We start from the raw sequence: 27,962 nt of genomic DNA, 5'->3' as shown, positions 1-27,962 counted from the left end.
TGTAGTACCTTCCTGGATAAGAGTTAGTTCAGTAAAAATATGAGTTTTATGTCTATCTGATATACTTCTGTCTGTTTGCTACCTCTCAAATGATCTACTGACAAACACAAAAGCATTTTAAGATCATGTACTTACATTTAGTAGGTGCCATTAGTTGATGGGGTGACTCTCCAAAAAAGCCCTTCAATTTCTTCTTCAGCTGTCTGCTGGTTTTCTCTAGAATAAAAGAAGTCTTTTTCCAGTTGCTGGACTTTTACTTCATACTCTTTCAAGGTTTCTGCAATACCTTCACCATCTTGTTCTAGGGCAAGTAAAACTAGTATGAGAATCAAATCTTCACTTCACTTCTCTGTGCCAAAATCAAGATGCCCAGCTAGAGAATGTCCTGTATTTTGCTGACACTCTGCTTTCAGGGTGTACATTTAAACTAGTATGACAGAGGAGCAAAAAGCCCATGCCAACCCCAATTCTCCATTTTAATAGGAGCATTTAGAGGATAAAGATCAAGGGGATTGCTATCTTTCACCTTTCCAATGTCAACAAATTGAATATAAAAATGTGACAATTCTGACCGTTTTTTAAAAATGGTCAGCTTTTTTCTTTTATACAAGCACCTTGTGTCTGTTCATCAGCATCCTACACGACATCAGAATTAGTAACAGCCAAAATGTTATCTTTCTACCTCATATCTTCTTTTTTCTTTCATATGAAACACAGTATTTCTCAACAGTGACTAAAGATAATATCTGCTGTACAATTCCCCTTGGAAAACAAACAAGCACCCTTGAAATGATGCAGTATCAACTGTAGTTTTTTCTCATGTTCTCTGTGTTGTAGCATCAGCTGCCTGTCACACTGCAACTTGATGTGCTCAAGTGCAGATTCCAATTCACGTTTTATATTTTCCTGGTCTATGACCTTCATCTCCTGTTCTTCAGTCTGCAGTTGTAATTTATGTTCAGACTCTCGCAGGCCAACAATCTAAGACAATCTAATACACTTCTATCAAACCATTTCAACAAATGCTTTTACAGTTCTGCTTAATAGATGAATGGATACAAAAGCAATTGTCTGTATAAGCTGTAAGCTTATACTGGAAACAGATTTGCCTGCTGACACGAGTTCACACTTCAGAATTGAGCTCTGTAGATTTTGATCACATGGACTAGTGGATTTTTTAATGCCCTGTGCAGAACTTAAACTGATACAAGAATTTTTTTCCTGTTTCTGGAAAACTGCCAATTTGTGTACCACAGACAACTTGTTCACAAAATCACCCAAGGTTCACCCATGGGCAAAGAGAGACACCAAGTCCTAATGCATTTCTTTTTTATGTTTCCAGGTGTCATTATGATTCTTCAGTATATGGTGGTAAGCGCTTGTTTGCAGAAAGATTTTATAATGGATTTGGAAAAAAGAAATACTATCCTGAGGTTAATAAAGACTGCAGGTGGGAAGAATTTCAATACGACACCACTGTTTAAATATGTTGCTACTTGAGAAGTTAGCAGCATAAAGCAGTGGAAAGGAGCAAGGAAATTTCCAGAGTTGCAACACCTTTTAAGCTAATGACACCAAAACAAGATACAAACAAGTAATAGAAAAGCATCCTTTTTTATGTTGATGTCAAGATGCAAAATATCCAAATTAACAACAGATGTGAGTAACCTAAGCAGGCTTTCAAGGAAAGTGGATTAAATTGACTTTACTTCTTGACACTATTTCATTTAACTATTTAGTGCAATAACAGGTAATAGGATAAAATATTGATCATTAGCCAAAGCAAACCTTGTTAAAGTATTTGAAGAGGATAGCTCTGAGCTCATCAGCAGACAAGGAAACTAGTTTTCCTATTGCATTATCCTCACTCTGTGAAAGGATCTGTGAAGAGGATCTAAGCAAGTACTGGCGACTCTGAATACTTTCATTCTTGTAATTAATAGCAGCCTCCAGGGCTTCAATTCCTTCTTCCAGCTGCAAAAGGACATGTTCTTCCTACACAGAAACACAGGAGTGAGATTGTAAAAAAAGTACAAAACAAACCTTTGTGTGCATAAGACATTAACTTCATTCTCAAAGGTGAATCTAAATTGAAGAGCAAGACTAACTAGTAGTAGTACAGAGAATGGAATGGGAAAAATAAGAGGAAGAGTACAAATCTAGAACCTGCTTGGAGCAAGCAGGAAATGTCTTGATATCCCTTCCACAGACCAGAGTTCAAACAAATGGTTCATCACCACAAAAGCCTACATTCTATTCTTCCTCCATTTTCCCCTCCCCACAATTTGATGACTTCTATTACTTTTTCAGTTGAACTAGTTTTCTAATTAGCGATTAATGAACCAATCAGATCTGTAAGCAGTTTGGTGACCATTATCTGTGCAGGAAGGTGGCAGAAATTCATGCCCTGAAGTATTGCAGAAGATTCTGTGGAGTGAAGCAAATAGGATTCTTTCTGGCATGCTATCAGCTCAGTAATAGGCCCCAACTGCTGCTTCTCAAGACCTAAAACAAATCTGTGTATTTTACATCAATTTATTCAATCTTCAACTTAATTATACTGATCAATTCAAGTGTGTAACATCCACAATATGGCTTATTTTCATTGTAACTATATGGAGGCCTTCAGGTGAGGTTTGGTCTTTCACAAAAGCCTATGAAAAAAAAAATCAAGGGACATCACTATTAGAGTACTTCACCTTGTTCTATGTCCTGATAGGAAAATAGCTGCCTAAGATAAATTGATGGACATCCTGTTTCATTATTTCTAATTATAGAATTGTTAGGCCAGCGACATTTGTCCGGACTCTAGCTAAAGTAAGTAAGTTCCTCTGAAAGTATATGTTGTTCACTGTTATGGAAGTAGTGCCATTATAGCAGTATTTTCATGTCGGCTGTTAACAAAAACACCCAACCTCAGTTCCTTGATTCACAGAATCACAGAATTTCTAGGTTGGAAGAGACCTCAAGATCATCGAGTCCAACCTCTAACCTAACACTAACAGTCCCCACTAAACCATATCCCTAAGCTCTACATCTAAACGTCTTTTGAAGACTTCCAGGGATGGTGACTCCACCACCTCCCTGGGCAGCCCGTTCCAGTGCCTCACAACCCTTTCAGTAAAGAAATTCTTCCTAACATCTAACCTAAAACTCCCCTGGCGTAACTTTAGCCCATTCCCCCTCGTCCTGTCACCAGGCACATGGGAGAACAGGCCAACCCCCACCTCTCTACAGCCTCCTTTAATGTACTTATACAGAGCAATAAGGTCACCCCTGAGCCTCCTCTTCTCTAGGCTGAACAAGCCCAGCTCCTTCAGCCGCTCAATTCTCTACTGTCTAATACTGGGAGACATTTTAGGTCATGATTGGAATACTTTATTATACAACATTGCCTAAAACTTTGATGTATCTCAGAGATAGTTACTTACTTCAGCTGACAACACTTTTCAGTTACCCTCTTTCAGTTTCTCATCCACACTATTTCTTCTTCTGAGTAGCTGATCCCTTTCCTTCTGAAGAACCTGAATTTTTTCCAGAATGTCTGTCTTATCTTCAGTAGTGCTGTCCTGAAGCTGCATACCTTTATCACACAATTCCTGGTCCAGCATACTTAAGCGAGTAGACAATTTCATACTATCTTTGTTTAAAGCCTTTAAAAAAAGAAAAAAAAAGAGAGAGAGAGAGAGAAAGAAATAAGAGGAAGAATGAAAGAAACAGTAAATATAAAACTCCTTCCCCATAAACATGTACATGAGACTGTCGCATCCTAAAGTGGAAGACCTGTCTACTTCTTGTAAAGGGATGCCATTTAGGCTAAGTAGACAGCTACCATAAAATTTACTATTTAATCAAAAGATGAAAGAAAACAAAGAAAAGCAATGTGCAGTTTTCTACATATCTTACATGAGTTAGTCATTACGGTGACAATGACATTTCAATTTCTGTTTCTCAGTAGCCAAAGTAAATAATACAGAATGTTTCTCTGCCATGTTCTCTACTTTGCAGGCATTGAGCAATTTTTTAGATATCGTTATTTAATGTGCTGCAATAACAGAACTTTGGAAGTCAGATTTTGTTTTGTTGTTAGAATTTCGGGGATATCATGTAAATAAAGGTTATTACATTCTATTATTCATGTTTAAAATGTTCATTTGATCAAGCCACACAATAATGTAATGGCAGCGCTAGAGATACAAGTCGCATGGCTTAAACCTCTTCTGTTATCCGGCTGCCCTCCTCCCATAGTCTTTTCAGGCAGCTCTACAATTGTGTTAAATTTCTTTCTTTCTTTCTTTCTTTCTTTTTTTTCTTAAATCACCTGGCTAGATCTCAGTTTCTTGATTTCTAGGAGGCTCTTCTCTTGCAATAATGCTTCTTTTTTAGCTACAATGGCTTCTCTTTTCTTTAAATCTTCTTCTAGTTCCGCTAACTGTTGGTGCTGTTGAAGAATTCTTTCCATTTCTTCATCCAGCCATTTCTTTTGCTCTTCTAACTTCTACAATTTAAACAGAGATCCAGAGAGCATTAACGAGGACTATTTGGGTCAGAATTTTATGACTATGTTTTTCCTCTTTTAGAGTAACTGATAAAACGTGAGAAATCAACATTTCAATTCTTAACATTAAGTGATCAACAGAATCCTGATTCAGGATAATACAGAAATAGGACTGACTTAAGGAGAGGCTCAGCAATGTTATATTACTACATCTTATGCAAACAATTTTATCAGATGCTTTTAAGGAAATGTATTATTTTCCTAAAAACAGTTATAGAAATAGATGTCATATATAGAATGACAACAACTAAGTTTGAAAGGTACCACAAGAAATCAGCTAGCCCATCCTCATTGCATGATTCTTGCCCAAGACCAAGATTTGTGGAAAAACACATCGTGATGAGAAACTGCGATGCTGAAAGAAAGAAAAAATGGGAGTTCTGATCCTGCTAGCAGAGTCTATTATAAGTCTCTTCTGAAGCAATGGTTTATCAGTGGGCATATTGCTGGTATGGCTAAGAAGTTGCTTTTATTTCATTTTTTAAATTGATTTTCACCTCTAAAGACTTTGGTTAACTCATGAAACTCTCATGTTCCAATGTCTAGTTCTGAAATCATGCAGGTAGCACTGTTGCACAGGAAACCTACTATTCTAACACTGTCATGAACAACCAAAACCATAGCCGTCTGTCATATTTGTCAGATGGGAAAAGAAATAAACAAACAAACCGTGCAACATTTATAACAGAGCTCATCAGAATCACCTTCAAGCCTACCAGACAACCAAACTCGTTGAATTTCCAGCTATCTGAATTACTACCTTTGACAAGTCATAGAAAAAACAAAGACATTACAGCCCTCTCCTTTCGTTCATTCAAAACCAGTTAAAGAGCTTCTTGACTTGTCTCAGTTTTTGCTACAAAAAAAAAAAAAAAAAAACAATTTAAAAAAAAAACAGGGGAGGGAGGACGGAATACTCTTCTTCCAAACGCTTTACAAAGATGACACGGGGTGAATAAAGACACCTTTCTTTTCAGTGTCCACACAGATTTGGAATAGATTAGCTACCTCTGATTTCTGTAAAGTCCACACCGAGTTATTTTTCTTCTTTTTAAATGCAGCAATCTCTCTGTCTTTAAGAATCTTCTGTTGCTGTTCCATCTTAAGCTGAAGTTCCTCTAAACAAAAACAAACAAACAAAACTTTCTTTCTGCCTCAGTCAGTGTGTTTTTCAAACACATTTAATGACAGAATCTACACAATCATGAAATCAGAAATATTGAACTAATTTACATGCAAAATTGCAACTCAGGGCTAGACATCACATAATAACATTCAAAAAAATAGCTGAAGAGAAAGGAAGAATGAAGATTTCTGTGAAAATACTTATACACAATTTCTTCAGTGTCAAGTAAGCAATTACTTAAAAGGACAAAATCTGGTAGTATAGTACATTGCCTTTGGGAAAACAAAGGTCAAACTGGTTGATCTTATTCTTTGTCATAAGGAAACAGAAAGAATCCTACTTTAATTTGTAGCTGGTCCCGCTGAAGCTCTGCTTCTAGTTGCTTCTTTTTTTTCACTCTCCTCACGCAGTCTTTTCTCTAGCAGGGTCTGCTGATGCTTCATCTGAGCCACGTTCTGTTCAAGTTCTATTGCTCGTTTTTCACTTTGGTTAGATAGAGAAGCCAGATTCTTAGTGTCTTGCTTCTTCTTCTGTAAGGCCTGAATGTTCATGGAAAATTTCAGCTTAACAACAGGAAAACTTAAAACTAAAACCCGACTCAGGTTAATTCTCTATTTCACTGAGTTAGGACAGTGAGCAAGACTTGCTACATTTTGCCACAACAATCACACATTATCTCTAAGGTCTCTGAGCCTTCGTAAAATCATCAAAGACAGAACTATCTAACTACTTAGTTGTTAAATAGTAGTGGGTATAACTGTGTGAAGGTTCTCATTGGCTACTTCAATCCAACTAGCTTCAATTGTGTGAAGCTGGTGAGAGTTTCACAAGCAGAGTGTACGGATTTCAAAGGTGATGCTGAGACAGGAATTTGCAAATCCTAATGGTCATATTGGAAATACCTGCACTTTCAGCTTAGCTGCATCCATCTTCTTTCGGAACTCTCTTTGCAGCTTGGCTTTCTCAGCTCCTTATTCTCCAGCTCCTGAAGCTGCTTTTGAGTTTCGGCCAGTTCCATTTTGGCCTGCTCGGATTCTTGCTCCGGTTTAGTTATCTTCAAAGAATATTGCCTGCTTACAGACTCTGCATCCTTACCTTAAAGACATCATATCCAAATAGTTTTAAAACAGCAAGCTAATAATTTGCAATGTATCACTTAAACCTGTAATTGAATCGTTACTTACTTCATCCTGATTAAACCAAAAATTTCTGAGACATTTTCCAAACCTAAACAAACAGCTCCCTTATAACACTGAAATATAGATGAACAAAGGAATCTTAAATCTGAACTCTTCATAAATCATCTGATGTCACCAAAGAAAGTAACACCTGAGTGCCACATCAAGTGAAAATTTTCTGCCTACTGCAGTCCTTGACAAAATAGCTTGCCTGTATTATTATGTTTTTTGTTGTTTGTTTGTATGTTTGTTTGTTTGTTCCCCAGAAGAATATGCTACATATTTCTCAGCTTTCAACTTGGTAATCAGCAAAAAACTCTCGATTGTGTTTCTACTGATTTGCCCTGTTCGGGCAATCTGATTTGCTCTGTTTGGGATTCCGTAAGTACTGTTACTGGGGGCGCACAATGTTTCTCAATGCCAAAAGACTGCCTCAGGAGAATATGTACACACTAGAAGAGTGTGATTGAAACAGGTAAGCACAGATCTTTAGGGTCATCACAATGATAAGTTTCTGGCAAGCATATATATATCAGGACAGGTGTGTAATGATATAGGCTAACAGGGACACTGACCTTTTCCCTCATCCACTTCTGACTCCTGCTTCTCTACTGCTATGATGGCAATGCAAGCATTCCCAGCACAGTGTCGTATCTTCTCTCCTATCCCAGACACTGGGTGACAAACACATGTCCATGAAGAGATCAGTTGCACTAAGCATACATGAAAAATTACACTATAGGTGGACAAACACAATAAGCTACAAAACACAAAAAAATATTTAACAAACAAATCTGCAGATCACAGCTGAGTAGGACACAATAAAAATTTGCAGCCTTCAATGCACTCATAGCAAGTAATTCATAGAAGTTAGGAAATTGTAAGTTACCAGAAGTATTCCCGCAGAAGAAAATTACCCAAAAACTAAGATATGCAGGTCTTCAGAAGTTTTGTGTCTTTTTTCTTGCTTATTTCTGAATGTCTTCATTTCAATTTTTCAGTCACTTACCTGTTCTTACTAATTCCTTAATAAGTTCTTCTTTCATTTTGATGTTAAGTGCAAGTTCTCCCATTTTTTGCTTGGCCTCAGTGAGTCTCAACTCTGAATTCTTTAACTTCTGCATGTTAAAAACATGACTTTTCTGGAGGCAGTTGATTTCTTCACCTTGAAAGAAAACAAAACAATGTGGAGACCAAAAAAAAAAGGAATAAAAAAGGAATAAAAGGAATACACTCTTTAGCCAAAAGACAGTGATCTGAAATATAGTATGTATAGAATTCTTACAAATGAAGCGAAAGAGCCAAAAGGAGAGAGTATTGCAAAGAGTCTTTTCCCTGCCGTCTAAATATGGAAATGACAGTATGCATTAGCATTTCAAGAATGCTAATGAATGCTAATCTGAGAGAGAAAAAACATATTTAATTTAAGCATTTTCAGTGCATCTCTGATGAAATAATAGCATGTTTCCTTTTCTTGAACTAGTACTAGATTTGTAGGTCAAGTGCTTTCTCGCTAGTAAGTAGTACTCAAACATTAAGGTCACTGATGTCAATTTCAGAAAAGGGAAAAGGAAAATAATTAAAAAATAAATTTATGTTGAGCTATAATGAAAAAAGTATTTGTAGCAAATAAAGACATTTTGATGAGAAAAATAATTACATGTGATAAAGACATTATTGCATATTCTAGTATTATATCTAACACAATTTACTCTCATGACTTCCATTTTACCTGTGGCTGTATCAGTCTGTGGCACAGATTTGTCACATAAGCTGGACTTGTCAACTTGACATTTCATGTCACTTTGCTCAAAGGGAAAGCACAGAGAAGCCTGTTTTCGTGTCCATTTTTTGTTTATTGAATGCCTAAGAAAGAATGGAAAACATGATACATTCTAAACACAAAGGGATTTTTTTTTCTTTTAACTTTATATAAAGTACATGATATTAAAGAGAAGAGTGCCAAACTGAGAAAGCTTACATAAGCATTTGCACCTTCTTCTTCCCATGCTTGATCTTGTTGGATGATGTCCCCAAAACAAAGATCATGCAATCTTTATCGCATCAAAAAAATGTGGTTTTTAAACTAGTTTCATAATATGCCTAGTTGGTCCTGCAAATTTATTTTAAGTAGTATCACAAATGGCCTCACATTACAGTAGGATTAGGCAGTAATATTATATTTGCTATATATTTATCTGTAACAAAAGTTAAAGAAAAAATTACCTAAATGAGAAAAAAAAATAAATTACTTTTGACTGTCTGTATTTTCTTTCTCTTCATCACTCTGATAGAGAGGTGGCAGTGAAGGACTTCATCTTGATCTTCTATGTAGCTCAGTATCATCTGGCTACGAGCACGGAATCCTGCCATCATCCGAGCCAGGGAAAAAGCAGGGGGACTGGTATACACCTGCCAAAAAGCACCAAAAAAACACTTGGAATAGTTCAGTAATTCTTCATTGATATTCCAATAGTATTTCAGTTTAAAAGTCTATCACTACCTGACCTTGTATGCAGAATTGCAGGTGTTTAAATAATATTTCTGAGTACCTGTGTACCAGAAGGTTTTGCAAGAGAAGGTTCTGCTTAGAACACTTGTCCCAAGTGCAAAAGAAGGTACTGTTACCAACTTATTACCCAAAATGTTCAGTTTATCAGTACAGAATAATCATTCATTTTGGGAATGCTTCCTATCTGAACTGTTAAACATTGCACAAAAAGATCACTAAAGACTACAGCTTTATGACTGTGATAAATTCTGTGTTTTAAGTCAATTTGTATGGGGCTTTGAGCAACCTGATCTAGTGAAAGGTGTCTCTGTCCATGGCAGAGTTGGACTAGATGATTTTTAAAGGTCCCTTCAAACTCCAGCCATTCTGGGATTCAAAATGTAAGCCCATAGATTTTGGACAACTGGGACATAGCGTGTGTTGCAAGACATTCAAAAGTACTTTTTCAGTCTTCAATGCTAAAATGCTTCAAAGCTAAACAGCAGCTGACAAGAGGTCACCATAATTTGTCATGCCCAATAGAATTATTGAACAATAACTGTTAAAAAAAATGTAATGCTTAGGTAGACCTTACCTTTCGTGTCTCTGTCCCTGAAGATGGGTAAAGCGAGTGTAGCAGACTCTTTGTGAGTGGGACACTGTATGGCCTTCTTGCAGATGCCGTAACAGCAGGCCCATCTCCACAAGCACTTGAGAAGTCCCAAGTTTTCACAACCATAAACTTCTCTAATTTTTCTTTTAGCTGATCAATAAGGATTTGCTGTTCCACCATTTTTTCATTCTCATATGAAAAAAACAAAAACAAAAACGGTTGCTGATCATCAGATTTGCATCATACCTTTCTAAATTCATTATAAAGGTCAGTCTTCTTGTATATCATTCACTAACTCTAAATTCTTCTGCAGTGCACAGGCAAATTCTGCAACAAACTGAAAATTCTCTGGCATGACAGGTAGAATCTTACCTCTCCCCAAACTCCAATCATTTTTTTGAGACATTTTTGTCTCTAAAGGACCTGTCCTATATAAATTATGTCAGCTAGATTTAGACATCTAGTGAGAAGTAGATGACATATTTATCAGCCCTTGCTTGCCTTATTTGTGTGTTCATGGATAAATAAAATGGTAATTCAAGAAAAATGTTCAAATGAAGCACATGGTCTGAGTTTAAAGAATGAAATGTACATACATGTAGGCTTCCTCTTCCTCTTGGAGTGGTCCAACTTGAAAGATTATTTTTATTAATTAACATTCATAAAATTGGACGTGACCCCAGGATCCCCTGTATCAACCGTTACTTTCTTTTCTACCCAGCCTCAAATTTGTCGGTAATGCTAGTTTGAAGAACTTACTTGCCTTTCCTACAGCAATCTCTGTGCATTGTTCAAAATTACATATCTTCACTGAACTGATTTATCCATAAGGCCAAGACCATACAATTTTCAGTCTTCTCTGTTCCTTTCAGAATACATCGAAAATCTTGCCTACCAACAGGAAATTTGAATAACAGCTAGAGATAGTTAACTAAAGTATGCATTCTCCTACTTTGAATCATATATTTTTTATTTATTCTTTTTTTCTCATCTTCTTAGACTGCAAGTCCTTTCCCCATACATAGACAATGCCCCACAAATTGACATTTTGTTGGAATACAATTCATAATATTTCTGTGTCATAGCAAAAAGAATATATATGTCAATACCATACATTTTATGATTGTGGAAGTAGTAATGGGCAACTCCACCTTGCAACTTTTTTTTTTTTTTAATCCCTGTAAGACTCTGTCCCTTATGCCCTTGTACATACAACCCCATAGTGCATAACCTGTTACATAAATACATGGGTACAAACATTTACATGCTACTTTTACAGTTCTTATTCTGTCATGTATCATTGAAACGACACTTTCCTGTGCATACAACTTTAAGCCATTTGACACAAGCATTTGATTTAATTATTATACTGATTTTTCTGTTTTTAAGTAAAAGTGAGAGCTGCGATCTTTTGCCTACAGTACAACTGTTTCTGTTCATAACATCTGCCTCGTATCCTCCATAGGATACAATTATAAGCATAATCGTATATAAGCATCTATGTGTATTAGAAGCATGGATTGTTTCAGTCTAATAAGCTGACAATATGCAGTATGGGTTAAAAAAGGAAAACACACAAAAAAAGCCTATCCAGAGATGACAGAACAGAAAAAAAGTTACAGAGGGAAGGAAAAGATGGTGACCAGTGTACTTACCTTTCATTCATTGACTCTCCCCAAGCCATCAGCAAAGAAGAGGAAAAAGGAGGAAAAGGAGAAAAAGGAGAATAAGGAGGAAAAGGAGAATAAGGAGAATAAGGAGAATAAGGAAAAAAAGGAGAAAAAGGAGAAGAGTACTAACTAGCCATGTTTATGCTGTTCCCTTTAAAAAAGGTCAGATCTATCATCCTATAAAGTCAGATCTATCAACTATCCTATATATGGTCTCCTGGATCTTGAAATGCTATTCACTTACTACCCATTACAATTTCATTAGCATATACAAGATCTAGAGAGGGAAGGAGGCAAGCAGTGTTTCCACTGTGTCACTCAGCTTCTTGTAATAGTAAACTCTCAGAATACTAGGATGAAATTCTGTCTTAAAAAGTCAAAAGGCAACAATACTTTACTCTCACACTGAATAAAGATATAACAAAGCATGTTTCTACACAGCCTTTCAATTAAAGCATTCTGTAGGAACTTGATGGTCTTTTTGAGATTCTAAACAATCTTTTAAAGCCTTTCAAGTCCTAAATCATGAATCGTCCTGAAACAACTTAGCAACAACACAGATCTGGAGGAAGGCAGGAAGCAAAGAGAGGGTGAATGAATCACTTAATATCATACAGGAAGGCTGTGGCAGTTAGGCTGATACACAAACTTCAGGAATCACAGTACTGTGATTCACCCACTAGATGATCTCAGCTCATTAGGGAATACAGCTCTAATTCAAACAAGGTGCTTGTAAGACTGGTAGGTGTTTACATCCAAAAAAATTCTGAAGGATCTGTCTTGAAATCATGAGTACATTCCTATAGTGGATGGATGGTTCGATATAGATACATGTAATATATGCCAGAGGAAAAATACCTGTAATCTATGTGTTTCTTCAGCCTTCTTTAAAGATTCCAGTTGCTCTTCATTTTCCTGTATTAATGTCTTTATCTGATTCTGCAATATCTTCAATTCATGATCCTTCTGGATGAATACTTCCTCATCCATAGCTAGAGCCTGCTAGATAATAAAAGGAAAATTCAGCCAGTGGAAAAGCAGGCATTGTTATTCTTGAAGTTGGAAAATTAAATACATACATATATTTATTTGTTGTTCAAAGATGTGATTGGAACTGCAAAGTTGGGACGTATATATGGCAAATTCTCCCACCATAGAATCACAGAACAGCTGAGGCTGGAAAGGACCTCTGGAGGTCACCTGGTTTAACCCCTGGCTCAAGCAAGGCCACCTTGAGCAGGATGCCCAGGACCATGTCCAGGTGGCTTTTGATGGTCTCAGAGGATGACTCCACCTCTTTGGGCAACTTGTTCCAATGCACAGCCACGGCCACCACACAGTACACAAGTGCTTCCAGATGTTAGCCTAGAAGCTCTTGTGCCCACTGCCTTTTGTCCTGGCTGCACGTTCACTGCACCTTCCCTTCAGGTATTTGTAAGACATTGCTAAAATCCCCCACTGAGCCTCCTCTTCTCCAAACTGAACAGTCCCATCTCTCTCAGCCTTTCCTCATTGGAGAGGTGCTCCAGTCCCTTAAGCATCTTTGTGGCCCTCTGCTGCACTTTTTCCATTATGTCCCTGAATCTCTTGCATGGGGGAGCCCGGAACTGAACAGAATCAAGCAGAATGCAGTAGAGAAGTTGGAAAGGACCTACAAAGATCATCAAGTCCAACTGGCTGACCACTTCAGGACTAACCTAAAGTTACAGCATGTTATTGCGGGCAGTGCCCAAACGCCTCCTGAATACTGACAGGCATGGGGCACCAAACAGCTCGCTAGGAAGCCGGTGCCAGTGTCTGACCATCCTCATGGTACAGAAATTTTCCCTGATGTCCAGCGTGAACTGGACATCCCCCACAGCTTTGTGCCATTCCCATGCATTCTTCCCTCAGTTACCAGCAGCACAGACCAGCACCTTCCCTCCTCAGCAAGTTGCTGAGAGCCATGAGGTCGCCTCTTGGCCTCCTATTCTTCAGACTGGACAACACAAGTGTTCTCAGTCTCTCCTCATAGGACCTGCCTTCCAGCCCTTCTACCAGCTTTGTTGCCTTCCTCTTCACACTTTCAATTATCTTCACATCCTTTTTCAACTGGGGTGCCCCTGAGCACACGATACTCAAGGTGAGGCCACATCAATGCTAAATATGGTGGGAGACTCCTCTTTTGACTGGCTGCCTATGCTGTGTATAACGCACCACAAAATACAGTTTGCAACTGCAACTGGACACACTACTCCAGCTGTGGCCTCACTGAGCGGAAGGATCACATCTGTTGACCTGTTAGTGACACTTTGCCTAGTGCAGCCAACAAAACCACTAGCCTTCTTAGGAGGAAGGGCACATGGCTGACTCATGTTCAACTTGGTGGCCACCAGGACGCCCAGCTCCTTTTCTGCAGGGCTGCTTTCCAGCAGGGTGGCCCCCGGCATGCACTAGTGCCTGCAGTTGTTCCTCTTCAGGTGCAGGACTCGGAACTTGCCCTTGCTGAACTTCATGAGGTTCTTGTCAGCCCACCTTTCTAGGCTGTCAAGGTCCCTGTGGCTATGGCAGCATGGCCCTCTGGGGAATCAGCTGCTCCCTTCAAAAGTGGTTTCCACCAGTTGTTTCTTTACTTCTGTTTCTCATCTATTGATTTTGTTTTGACAAGTTTCTTTCTCCCAAAGGAAATAATGGACCCATAACCAACACTACCTTACAAAGTGGGTATTTAAATCCAATTACTTTCTTCGGTGTGCTGTGAGATTTGGCTGTAAAATCTCAGCATCAATCATAATATTAATACACTTCTCAAACAAAAAAATAAGGATGGCCCTCCTCATTTTTCATCTCAAAGAAGAGCCTAAAGATTAAAGAAATTATAATGTTATTTTTTTTCAGATGTTTTTCTGGGTAAGTGATCCAATAGTGATTGAAGGTTACTTCCAAATGTAGTTGGCCTTCCAGAAAACCTTTAGGAGCCAAATGCAAAGTATAGACACACTATGTCTTACCATTCTAAAGACAGATACTTCTGTACAACTGTATCTTTTCTGTACAACCTATATCTTTCAAGTAAATACAACTCTTAAGAGCTGCTCAAGAGCCTTTATTGCCCTGTTTATTTTAGCATCTCCCTAACCATCTCCTCCGAGCTGTGGATGGCATGCTTACCTGGGTATCTTTCAGTTTAAACCCAGCTCTTACACTGTTTTGAACCTGGGAAGCAGAGCTTTACAATAAGCCAGAGAAAAAAAATGAAGAATAAATAATAGAGCTGTAATTTAGGATGATGAGAACCAAGAAAAGCCAGAATTTGTGTATGCGATTGCAAGGTAACAATCTACAGGCTTACCAGAATTCAGTGTGAAAAATGAAAATAGGTTGATTTTATAAAATTCTAACTTGTTGGAACTCTATCTCCTCCTCCTACAAGACAGACACATTAGCTTTCCTGATTTGTTCATAGGTACCTAAACAATCAACTTAGAATGAAATACCTGGCAGTTCTTTAGTTCTCTCCTCAGCTGAAGAATTGTGATATGATGGGGCTCTTGCATGGTGCCAGTTCCAGTGACAATTTGCTGCACGGTGAGAGCTTCCTGCTTTTTAAGCTAACATCATCATTCAAATCAACCAGGAATGGGAAGGCTTCGTCCAAACAGTTTCTGTAGCTGAAGCACTGAACTTGAAGCTGGGTGAGCTGTTCTTCTAGCAAACTGATTCGGGTTCTTTCTTGATTTAAGTCATGTCAACACTGATGACCAACTTGTTGGTTCTGCAAAGCTTCTCGGAGCAATCTGATTTCAAGTTCCATTTCATCAATCCGGTCTTGATCAGGGTTGTAGTTGACAACTGGTTTATTTCTAATGTTTTTGGCTCTGTTTGCATATTTGAGCGAATTTAAAGATTCATCAAAGTCTGATGAGGATGGACTTATACATGTTATCATGACAGTCTTGGCGTTCCCTCCTAGGGAGTCTTTCAGAATGCGAGTGATTTTAGCATCCCTGTATGGAATATGTATGCTTTTCCTTTTTGGGTCTCCAAGAGCACTGATAACATTTCCCAAGGCCAACAAACCACTATTGATTTGAATTGATTCTTTGAATCCTTCACTGGTATTTCCAGTCTTTGTCACCCTCTCTGATCCTGCCAAATCCACAAAATGGAACTTTGAAGCAATCATCTGGACTGATTTCCAAGATGAATCCTGTGGATCACTATTTTTTTTGAGACTCTGCAGATTGTTTCTGACAAATACCGATAGTAAAAATGGCATGTGATCGACTAGAGTGTTCGTTCATTTGTGTTGTGCCTGCGTGACGAGCTGCATTGCCACTTTCCAACAGGCTCATCACTTCATCTGCACATTCTACTTGGAATTCCTTAGCACCAACAATCACTTCAAACACCAAAAGAAAATCAGAATAATTACATTAATTTTAAACTTTTCAGTAAAAGCTTACTGCAATTATGAAAAGTCAATCTATAAACACAAATCACAGAAGCATACAAGCCTGCATTATTATAAGGTCGTAGCACATAGCTAAATAAAATAAAACAGTATGTGGAAAGCATGAAGTACAGCACATCTGAAACTTGCAGAAATAGAATATATGGGTGTATTTTGTCACACCATTTGAAACAGTATTGTAAACAGAATACACAGAATACACTTAGGTGTTTACACATCGTCTTATGCAATTTGCAACCTAGTGCTATCTAGAAAAAAAGTATGAGCAAACCTAGCTCAAAGCTTACTTTGTCAGTTAAAAAAAAAAAAAAAAGACAGAAATTTTGAAAGTTTGTAGTAAAAGTGACTCCCACCCTATGTTAAGAACATAGTTCTTAGTGGAATGGAAGCAGATATTTACAGCATAAGTAGCTTAACAAATATAACTTTGAAGTGAGAAGCAAAGGCTTAATGTTAAAGCATTCATTCAACTGAATAATCATGCACAATTGTGTTTCTATGCTGAATTTGCAGAAACAGTAACAGTACTACCTTACCACCTGATGCTGCTTCTGGAGGAACATTGATATTGTTCATAGGAATCTCAAATGAAGGCTGCTTCAGATCAGCTAAACTGAATTGATATTTTGAAAACATGACTTCGTCTAGTATTAGTCATCGGTAAGCTCTCTTTTCAAGAGATGGAAACAATAATTTGTGCACACAACAGAAATCAAATGCACGAAGTTCTAGAGCTGAAATCCTACCTGTATTTCCGTTTTCATCTTCTCAGATATGTAAATCTTTCACAGAGGTCTCCAACTCCAATAAATCTCGAAGTTCTTCCTCGTAAACCTCTATATAAGATACCTTCACTCGGAAATTGATGTTATGGTTTTCAGAAATATGCTGAAATAACTCCTGAATAGCCCGTGGGATTATGCCTTTTTCATCCTCTGAAAATGATGCTAAAATAGAAACACAGATGTCACAGACACTTGCAGTCATTCTGTCACACAAATTACAAAGACTAAAACTAAAGAGAAGTCTGCGAGGTTTATCACTCAATATAATAAGGAATAGGAAGAGCTCAGTTTTCCCAAGTTTTCATGTAAAGATTTGCTTTTCTGTTGATCAGAAATGCATGGAAATGATACAGAACTTTACTACTTTCTGCGGGTACGAGACTACAAGAAAATTAAATTAGTAAAAAATCACGCTAGAAGAAAAAAATATTTTGAACTTGCTAATGAATTAATGATAAAACTTCAAATCCTTTATGCAAAAAGAACGAATACATAATTTTCAGGGTTTCAAATTCAGAATCAAGGACCAAGAAAAATCCAGATAGTCTTCTAATTCCTGCTACTCCACTTCTTCTCTCTTATTCAGCAGAACAGACAAACAAATTGTGACTTCTCGATACGGAAGGGAAGATAACCAGAGCTGGTGATACACGATTTCAGGGAAAGTCAGAAAGCAAAATTGTATACATGCAGAAGCTGAAGAATTCTTCTGCGAACTAATACAGAAAAATAGTAGTTTCCAGTCTCAGGTGTTTGAGAAACACTGACTTGGAAATACCAAGTAAGTCGAATAGTAGAGTTTCAGATATCTGCCTTTAAAAAAGCAAAATTTGAATTCCACATAAAGTTCAACAAGGCCAATATGCAAGGTTCTGCACTTGTGCTGGAACAGTTCCAAGCACAACTACAGTCTGGACAGAAAACAGATTGAGAGCAGCCTTGAGGAGAAGGACCTGGCGGTGTTGGATGATGAGAATCTCCACCTGAGCCAGCAATGTGTGCTTCCAGCCCAGAAAGCCAACCATATCCTGGGCTGCATCAAAAGCAGCATGGCCAGCAGGGGGAGGGAAGTGATTGTCCCCCTCTGCTCTGCTCTCGTGAGACCCCACCTGGAGCTCTGGGTCCCCCAGCACGAGGACGTGGAAGTATTTGAGAGAGTCCAGGAGGGCCACAGGGATACTTAGAGAGATGGAGCACCTCTCTTACAAAGACAGGCTGAGGGAGTTGGAGTTGTGCAGCCTGGAGAAGAGGCTTTAGGCACAGCAGCCTGCCAGTGCCTAAAGGGGGCCTACAGGAAAGCTGGGGAGGGACTCTGGAGGGACTCTTTGGCAGGTGGTGTAATGATAGGACAAGGAGGAATGGCTTTCCAACTAAAAGAGGGTTGATTTGGATTAGATATTCAGAAGAAATTCTTTACTCAGAGGGTGGCAAGGCACTGGCACAGGTTGCCCAAAGAAGCTGTGGATGCCCCATCCCTGGGGGTGTTCAAGGCCAGGCTGGATGGGGCCCTGGGCAACCCGGTCTAGTGGGTGACATCTTTGCCCGTGGCGGGGGGTTGCAACTGGGTGATCTTTAAGGTCCCTTCCAACCCAAACCATTCTAGGATTCTATTCCATGAAATTTATCTATGAAATCTCTTTGTCAGACTCTGAAAAAAGTCCAAGAGTGAGTTTGCTTCATACAATTACCTAAAGCAGATACTTTCTAAGTAGGATAAATGGAGCCAAAATTTCTAAAGCACTGTGTTTCAGAAAGTAGGGTAAGTTGCCTGTTAGAATAGAGAATGGGAAAGAGCACTTTAATTTTTTTTTATTTTTTTTTCTCTCATACTTTTGGTATAGCCTACCGGACACAGAATTTGTGTTTAGAACACAACCATCACATAAACTTTGGAATATATATGTCTTTTTTTGCTATACATTTTTTCATTATCTCTTAAAAATTCTCAAGCATCATCTGTTATGTATTAAATACTTAATTTGCAGAACTACATTGTTCACACACACACAAAAAAAGACTTTTTACAACGTACCAATGTGACCACCTCCAATGGTGTAAGTCTTCCCAGAACCTGTCTGTCCGTATGCAAATACTGTAGCATTATATCCCTCAGCCAAAGACACTAGAAGAGGTTTAATGCAAACTGGATAAACTTCTTCTTGGGTTGAGTTTTTGCCAAATACAACATCAAAAGTGAAGACACGGTCTTTCCCAATGATTATTTGTTGTGTATTTGGGACTAATCTCACGCATACTTGGTGGTTATGAAGTACTTCCTTGGAAAGCAGAGGTCTGACCCTTACTGCAACTTTAACCAGGATCTCCTCCATGCCGGCCTCCATCTCTGTGCTCCCCACTCAGTATTCAGGAAGTCATTACGAGATCTGTTACAATTCCTCTGTTCACCTCATTTGCAATTTTCTGCACCTAAGAAAAAATGTTCTCCGAGTTAAATAATAAAGAATTAACTCCCTGCTGAAACAGAATGTTGAAGAGTTTCCCAAAGAATACATAAGCATCATTACACCCTGGAAAGGAACTGTGATAAAAAAGCAGATATGTTAACAACTGTTAAACCAGTGCAGAAACTAATTTTGCTTCTATTACCTTCTAAGCTAGCAGACTTAACCTTTGGTCTGAAAGTGGTCAGACTTTCTGTTTGGATGTTATACTGCCGGATGAAGCAACAATATTGTAAGATCTTGTTAATGAATTCTTGATAAAGCATAGACTTACAATGAACCTTATTTTCTCACTGCTACAGTACCGATGCATAGGCAACAGAAATTATTCAAACAAAACCTTTTTATCCTGAATTTATACCTATAGACACACACGTGCTTGAAAGCCATCTTCTGCTTACAAGGGCCAAGTATTTAGAATTTCAGAAGCACAGAAAGCTGTCGTGTTGCTTACATGGGGGGTATGATTTTAAATAGTTGTGATTACTACACACCAAGCATTCCTCTGATTTTAATCCGTCTCTTTATGCCCATATGGAACTATTTTTTATTAGTTATATATTTCAGCAACCATGGTTCCTTATACTGCCCCCCATCTATTAATTCTGAAGCACAAGAAGAAGCATCGAATAGGATTTCTTTACAAATGTCTACCAGAAACACTCCAAAGCCTCGATGGGTATCAAATGCTGCCGGATCCCAAACACATCTTCTGCTCTTGCTGATTCTCAGTCAAGGAGGCTTTGCCATGCAAAGGACAGTTTGCTGAACTTCCTTCTTGCTCAACTCCCACGCAGCCTTTTTGCTCTGTTACCCAACTGGCAGAACTCACCAGCTAAGCACATCAAATTCAGCCTGCATGAAAATGCAACCAGATTGAAACACAAGTCTTCTGTGGTTGCAAAGAGAAGAGTTTTGGCATTTCACTCACACCCATTTGCATTGAGGGCTTGTCCATTCAGAGCTGAGAAACTTTGGAAGCTGACAAAAAGCCTTGTTGTACAGAACAGAGCAAAGGGAAGCCAAGAAAGAGAAGCAAGAGCCTGAAATCCTGCTCATTTCAGAAAGGGCACGGCAATCACGAGCACATACTGAAAACTTACTGACTCCCCCTCCCCCGCCCCCCCCTCCCAAAATGACACCCAAACCAGTCGCGGGAGGGGAGGGGCGGAGGAGGGGAGAGATCCCATTTCCTACTTCCTCAAACAAACACCAAGCAAAATGCCGGCTCAGCGGCGCTGTGGGGCGGCTCCCCCCAGCCCCAGCCCCGGCCCCGTCACTCCCCGCTCCAAACCTGCTCCGGGCGGCGGGAGGCAGCCTCCGGGCGGGCTGAGGGGCCGGCGGGCCGCGCCTGGGCCGCCCGCGCTGCTGGTGACAGCGCCTCGCTAGGCAACGGCCGCAACCTTCGGCGGCGCCGCCCCGTGCGCACAGCGGCCCCCCGCGGCAGGAGGGCGCAGGCGGAGCGGGGGTTGAGGGGTGGGTGTGAGGGGACACCGGGGGGCAGCCCCCGGCCCCCACGGACGCGCACAGCTCGCCCTCGAGTCCTGGGGAGGGTGGAGGGGGCCGTCTGCTTGTGGTCAAAGCAGGGGTGCGAAATGCGGCTTCCATCGCCGCGCTCGTCATGGAGGAGAGCGTCTCCTCACGGCTCCGGTGGAGCTCAGCGGTAAAGGCTGAGTTTTCCCTCAAACACAAGTGGTCTCCAAGTAGGCGAGCCACGCTCACAACTGCTCGCAGCTGCTGGCCCAGCAGCCGCCGGGAGTGCCCAGGCACACGTCCACACACAGACACATCTGTAGACACAATGCCGACAGAGCTCAAGGAGCAAAACGCGAACGGATTCTGTCCGATTTGTATATGAAAAACAACAGATAAGACCAAGTCGGTCCGATTCATGACATGGAACACTGCTTTAGCAATTTGTAAGTGCACAGAGCTTACTCCACCCTAAAGACTTGATAAACAAAGAGACATTTAGAAAGCTAAGCTGTGAAATGACTGAAACAAAAAGGTGTATTTCCAGCTTCAGTTCCCTAAAGCGTGTAAGTACTTCTCAGAAACATAAGACAGGACAATGTAAAGATGTAATCTGCGATTAAGTAGTTCTTCTTTCACAGGGAAAACCAAAACCAATGACTTTTCAGGGACAGCAAAAACTCTTGATGAGACAACAACCTTACTCACTGTTGAAAATACAATCCCTTTACATCATTGGCCTCACTCTGCTGCTGTTCTCTCCTTTTTCTTCTTTTCTCTCCTTTCTTCACATTTATAGATCTACACCCTGAAGCTAGAGATTTACCAGCACGTCGGCCACTTCTGCCTTTTCCAGGCTCTAAATCAGTATCACTTTCCAGTTGTAGTAAGGCAAAACGAGACGCAATGGTAGGGACTGAACTGATTAGAGCAGATTCCATTGCCATGTCTGAAATTCTAGGGAGCTGGCTTCTTTTAATTATCAGTTTCCTGGGAAAGTAGCACAGAAGGTATAATGAAAACATTGTTTGATCAAACAAGCAATAATTCATATCATTAAACCACAGAAGTGGTTTTTTTTGGCTCAGAAAGCATAAGACAGGGCTGGAATTGGGGGAATGAGGGAGAAATCAAAAAGATACAGTATAATTTATTTATATTTTAGCCGACTACACTGTATTACCTTAGGTAACTAAAGAAGAATTACATAAAAAAAAAAAAAAAACAACAATCTACCAAACACATTTTAGGCTAATACATTCGCTCTTGAGAGATTTCGTGGAAAAAAGGTGGCTCTACAAGAAGCTGGTCTTCATGTTCTGGGTGGAAATAGACACAATTAGAATAGAATAGAATAGAATAGAATAGAATAGAATAGAATAGAATAGAATAGAATAGAATAGAATAGAATAGAATAGAATAGAATAGAATAGAATAGAATAATTTAGTGCTTAAAAACTATTTCAGATGCCATCCCCAGAGCCTGACAAACACAATTTAAAAATGAAGTAGATAATACACATACGCAAGCTCCAGTTTGGGGTAAGCAGCCTTATCTCTTCTTTTACAAGAAGTTTAATTTTGTTTGCAATGCACTGGAGATTCAGCAAGCAGTTTTCTCCACAGGGAGGTGAACCCAGCATTTCAGCTGGTACCGTCCACAAACATCAAGTTCACCTGTTCTTACAGCAAGACACAGAGGATACGCTGGGGGGAGACGGAACTAAGCAACACTTATGCCTTCTGTTGTTGCCTGTAGCTAAAAGCAACATGTACATCCCTGGGACACCATTCTAAAGATCAAATCATTTACCTAGCATTAAAGATAGATCCTGGGTATATCTATGTTTGTCCAACTGCAATTTTTCCATGCAGAGTTTGGTCAATTAGCAGAGTATTGAAAGTGATGATATCCATCTCTGATTACAAATTTCATAGAAAACAGACATCTAGATATGCTGACATATTATGACAGCGGTGTAGTGAGATAATACATACTTCTTGAAATTACTGTTCAAAAGGGATCTTTAGATTTTGAAACAAGTTCTTGAGTTATCTGCTTAGATAACCTACAAATCTGTTCCTTATTAAGTACTATTACAAAAGAACATGAGACTCTGCAGAAGTTTCCACAGGCTCTCTTTACCACTTAACTCCAGAATTTCTCCAGTCCAAAATTGTATAGGTGCTCCATATATACTCAGGTATGTCAACATGCAACAATAGCATGGCAGAGACCATTCCCCAAAATAATGATTTAAAAGGAATATGTCATTTCACTTTTCAGAGATGAAAGAACCATGCTCTACTCTTAAGTTTACAGGAGACAAAAAGGTTACAGAAAAGAGCATTCTCGTCACACAAAGTTACTCAACTCCATTTCTCTCAAAAGAAGAGAAAATGAAGCTGGTCATCTTAGGAGAAAACGGCCATTGAGCTGTGAATCTACTTGATGCTGATATTCAGATTAGCTGATCAGACCACAACTATGTATCTAGAAAATACAGGTCAATCATATCTACATCATAAGTAATTCATATTTGTCACTCTTTAAATGACAGAACAGGATACATTTGGATTTTTGTGCAGACAAGACTGTGCACATATGCACACGTGTGCATACATTGACAAATATTTTAATGCTAAATAACTATATAGTTAACCAGCTGAGGAAATTAGTTAAAGTTGAGAGACTTCATGCTCTTACTAGCTGGACACGAAATATGTTGAAACTTGAAGCTCAGAGAAAAGATTACAGGTGCATCTTTACAGCAAGAAAAAGCACCAGATAAAAGTGCTCAGTCATGTTCCACAAGAACTTATGATGCTGGATGTTGCTCTAAAGCAGACAACACTCAAAGTTTTGTCTGCAGACTCCCTGCTGTGCTTGGCTTAAGAAAAAAAAAAGAACTATAGTATGACTCTTCAGTAAAAGCTTGGAATTTCTAGTCTCTCTCTACTGTGGTGTATTTATAGTTAATGTAAACAGTACAACGGCACAACAGTCTTTATTTGTACAGTGGCAGCAGTGGCTAATGCTGCCAAATCCTTCTTTTTGCACATACAATCTGAAAACAATTACACATAGCTGAACCTCTACACAGGTACATAAAGTGGCTGCAAACTCCCTTCTTTCGTCTATAAATACACCAATATAAATACACCAATAAGTATACCTTTGCTGTCTTATCGTAGTTGGCATGCAATTAAGAGCCCAGCTGACAAGTACATTTAACAAGTACTACCCATGGAATTCTGCTGTTCCAATTCACTGAAATACTATAGTGACAACATGATATCAATTTACAAAACCTTATTCCTGAATTCGGTGTTTCTACATCATCATCATCATAATGGATGGCAATGAGTTTATAAAGTGAATTGCAAATACATGAGATTGCAGGTTATTTTCTAGTTGAGTCGCAGATAGTTGTTAACATTGCTAATTCAGTTGGTAGGACATTTCAATACTATTCATATTACAGCAGGATCAAATTATCCCACTTCTGCAACACCTAAAGATGGATCCAGTGATTCACCAAGGCCTACCACCATGCCAGGCTTCATATTTTAGCACCACACCTACAATTCTGGCAGACCCATTTTATTAAGCACCTAGCACTTCAGTTTCAAAGTATGGCTCCCATTCCCCCTTCCCTGAAAAAACAATGGGCTGATACCTCAAAAGCTTTCAGCTAATTAGAAGTGCTTGCTAGCACCCTTTCAGAGGCTGGTATAGTTCCCCCCACCTCAGGAATTATGAGCAGTGTTATTCTGTATTGCTATAGAAATAACCAGCCGTAGAAAATTAAAAACACACTGGTGTAATTGAGCTTGAGGCTGTGTTTAAGGAAGCTTTTTGATCACAGAAAGAAAGTGTTCAAATATGATTCAAAGATCGAAGCCGAAATTCCTTGAAGTGGTATAGTCTTTATTGCAGCGCTGGATGATGCACAGGGGATCTCTCCACCTATCGTGCATACCCAAGGCGGAAAGCAGTCTTGAATTTATACAATCAATCTATCAATATTCTACAAGCGCCTATACATATGCATTACCTATCCCCGCCTTCCCTCGCTTCTCATGCTAATTAGCCTTTTGGCACCTTGCGCCTGCGTAGAGCCTCCCAAGAATTGTGGGCAGGGGTCTTTGGGACGTGGGCAGGGGTCTTTGGGAGGAAGACCCCGAGTCTTCCTCACAGTGTACTTTTCACCTTTGGTCAGGAATTTGCTGAGTTGGCATGTTTCTTAATTGCAAGCGCTGGTTGTTGCTAATTCTTCCATTTGTTGTATCTTTATAATGAATTCCAATGTCCAGTTTTGAGATTTATAGTCCTTCCATTTGTTTCTCTGTCTGTCTACCGCTTCCTTATCATGAGTTGCAGTGTCTTGTTTCGAGATATACAGTCCATGTCTGGGGATTGTCCTTGCCTCCCCAATGCCTCCCCAATGCCTCCTTAATCAAATACCACAAGGAGTTTCATAATTCCACAGATCAAACTATGACCTGAAGCATCATTTCAACTTCTACAGTAGTTTTCAAGTAAGAGTTTTGAAGTGTGGTAAAATATTGGAAGTAAATAACAGCCTGTTGCCCAAACCCTATTTATCTGAACACAATATTCCCTACTACATAGGCTACAGGAAAAATCCGCATGAAGGTAAAAGGAAGCAAAGCCTGCTGGCAAGTATTTGAAATTGTTTCCATTTGTGTCATGTATTAGCAAGAGCCATAGTCTTGAGAGAAGGCTTTCACTAATGTGTCAAGGAAGTAAGTAACCCCGTTACAAAAAGAGCCCTCAATAATCCAACTTGCAACACCATCATGGCATGGATTGACAGCTCCCATAAATGACCCAGTTCCCAAACGTTCTGATCTGCATATCACTAGCAGGCTGTTAGTGCAACTCTCTGTGCAGTCTGCTCCAAGCAGTAAGAGTTGTGAACACAGCTCCTGCAGCCAAAAGTACCTGTTACTCAGATTCATGCATCACCAACAGAAGATGAGCATTATATACATGTACCATATAATTTTAAGGCAACATTATAGCAATGGTTATTTCTAGCAAGTAGTATTTTATTTATTTATTTATTTATTTATTTAGTGCTTTACTCATTTGTAGGTCATGCTTTTCTACAAACCATGTCAGCATACGTGAATGGATTATTTCAGATTTTTATATTAAAACAACAGATAAGACCAAGTCGGTCCTACTAATGACATGGAACACTGCTTTAGCATGTCTGATGCAGCAATTTGTAAGTACACAGAGCTTACTCCACCCTAAAGACTTGATAAACAAAGAGACATTTAGAAAGCTAAACTGTGAAATGACTGAAACAAAAGGGTGTATTTCTAGCTTCAGTTCCCTAAAGCATTTAAGTACTTCTCAGAAACAGAAGACAGGACAATGCCCTGAAGAGCTTCAGTCTAGTTTTAGACATGATGTAACAAAGCTAACTATGATAAAAGTAACATATCCAGTGTTTCAGTAACACCGAATCCCTTTTCTATGTTACCCACCTTAACCCACACTGCAGGTCAAATAGCTCTACTGTAAGCACTGCTGTAAGCCCCCAACACACATGTTAAGAGGAGCGTAATGCACACCCAGAAACTCAGTTGGAGCATCAGCAGCTTCCTGGTCTGCGTACAACTTTGTATACATGCATGAATTTACAGTTAACTGGCAAATGTTCAAACACCACAAAGAAATGAGCAGCACATCACAATTTAGGACTCTAGGCTGACGTTAGGAGCAGACTTTCAAGCATTTGTGGAATAACCACATAGCTTTAAATACGGTGATCTACTGTTTCAAGGAAAATACGCTGAATAGCCCAAAAACACAACTCAGTTCCTCTTGAACCACTTCCATCTTCAACTAAACTAATAAAGCCACAGATTTCCAAGAACTTTGAAAAGAGCATCTTCCCACACGCTGTCTCCTTGTGTCTATTACTAACATGCTTATTTGCCACCATCTATCATCGAAACACGTGCTCAGCTAACACCTAAAGTACTGACTGTACTAACTCACCACTGTGTCTCTTATTTTTTTCCTTCATCTTCTGAGATTTGATTTCCTCAAGTGTTTTTATTCCAAAATTCAGATTGCCCTCTGAAAATAGGAAACAGTTCATGAGACTGGCTTAGAGGCACTCACTGAGGACCACAGCTCCTCAGGCTTCTTAGCGCTCAGCAACTTTCTGAAGTATTTAGAATAAAGCCTGTCAACACTCCTCACAAGTGAAAGAGCCAGAGAACCAAGGGCATTTTGCCCCTCCTTTCATCCTTCAGGCTTAAAAATGTAGTTTTAATTTTAATCCATTTACACGATATTAGATCCCTCTATCGTTAGATATGGCTTATCAACAGTGGTTGCAAGGCTGCACGTGCAGCCATTTCAACTCCATGCTGTGGCCCTGTTTTGTTCTCCAAAAATAAAGAACAGGAGTTCACCTTTCTGACCCAATTGGCACATGATGGTATTCATGGCAGAAATGAGATCATGGAAATAACCGAGTCCATTCAGCATCCCTACATTTTGTTGTGTTTTTACACCACACTGCTTTTGAGTTAACTGTCAAGTTCTTCTGATTTATCCTACTAAGGTGCTGGAATACCTTGTTTAGTAGCAGTAGAACTGCCTTTGCGAGTGGAAATCACCCGTAATCCATTTTTGCCTTCCACAGCTGGTTGCTGGACAGGAGTTTTAGTTTCTTCTTCCTCAGAAAGTTGGTCTGAAGGGGAAAAATCTATTCAGTTATGCATAGACCAGATTGTTCATGATTACGTAGCTCATGCAGTGACACTTCAGCCCATGCTTCATATAAAAAACTTTGTTGCTCTTTTGTTTTGTTTTGTTTTTTAAAGAGCTACATTGACCTGATGAACTCCTAAGTAGAATACACTAGGACAAAACATCTAGGACTCTAGATTCTCTCTGCAGCTTTAACTACTACACAACACATTGCTCTTCAGACAGAAAAAAGAAATTTCCTTCCTAGTTTCACATAGAACTTTACACAACAGACCAGCTAAAGCCAGGAGTGGTTCTAAGCTTTCCTCCAACATTTCAGGTTCTGTCCACTGACTGCCGGACAAAGCCACCAGTGACCTGGCCACACTGCCTGCCCTATCGCTAGTCAGA

The 27,962-nt window shown here is 39.3% G+C and overlaps 1 pseudogene; it reads right to left on the bottom strand.

Moving 5' to 3' along the window:
- LOC119713060 (kinesin-like protein KIF27) overlaps positions 1 to 27,962 on the bottom strand; it is a 53,497-nt pseudogene that overhangs the window by 5,528 nt on the left and 20,007 nt on the right.

The sequence above is a fragment of the Anas platyrhynchos genome, chromosome 3 (genome assembly GCF_047663525.1).
Source record: "Anas platyrhynchos isolate ZD024472 breed Pekin duck chromosome 3, IASCAAS_PekinDuck_T2T, whole genome shotgun sequence".
In the NCBI taxonomy this organism is placed as follows: Eukaryota; Metazoa; Chordata; class Aves; order Anseriformes; family Anatidae; genus Anas; species Anas platyrhynchos.
This window is presented reverse-complemented; position numbering and strand designations above follow the sequence as displayed.